Raw genomic sequence first — 440 nt, 5'->3', positions numbered from 1 at the left:
GGGGGGTGTGGGGGGGCGTTCGGTCCCGCCGCGGCCCCGGGGGGCAGGCGCGGAGGGGGATGCGCGGGGTGCCCCCCGCAAGCCCTCGCCCTGCCTCCCCGTTTTCAGCCGCCCAGGGCAAATCTCCGGAAACGGTGTGTCAGGCACCTGGAGCCTCCGCCCCGACGCCCAAAATGTAAACACTTGGGGTTCTTGGCTCGCTCGGGGATTTTTTTCTTTCCCTTTTTTTTTTCTTTTAATTTTTCCCCATCCCTTTTTCTTTTCTCTCTTGTTTTACAAGCCATGTCTGGGGTTTGATTGGTTTTTGTTGGTTTGCGGTTTTGTGGGGTCTTTTTTTTTTTCTTGTTTTGGTTTGTGGATGTTTTTTTGCTTTTTGCTTTTTTTTTAATTAATTAATTTTTTTTTTTTTTTTTTTTTTCCCCCCCCCAAACCGGGGAGTT

The 440-nt window shown here is 50.5% G+C and overlaps 1 protein-coding gene across 1 annotated transcript in view; it reads left to right on the top strand.

Annotated features, from left to right (window-relative positions):
- Positions 1–440, top strand: part of HMX1 (H6 family homeobox 1) — a 4,022-nt gene that overhangs the window by 1,030 nt on the left and 2,552 nt on the right. The gene's annotated exons all lie outside the window — the stretch shown is intronic.

This window comes from Calidris pugnax, unplaced genomic scaffold, assembly GCF_001431845.1.
Source record: "Calidris pugnax isolate Ruff unplaced genomic scaffold, ASM143184v1 scaffold14, whole genome shotgun sequence".
Classification (NCBI taxonomy): Eukaryota; Metazoa; Chordata; class Aves; order Charadriiformes; family Scolopacidae; genus Calidris; species Calidris pugnax.
Note: the sequence above shows the minus strand (reverse complement) of the source record. Positions and strands in the feature narration are given on the sequence as shown.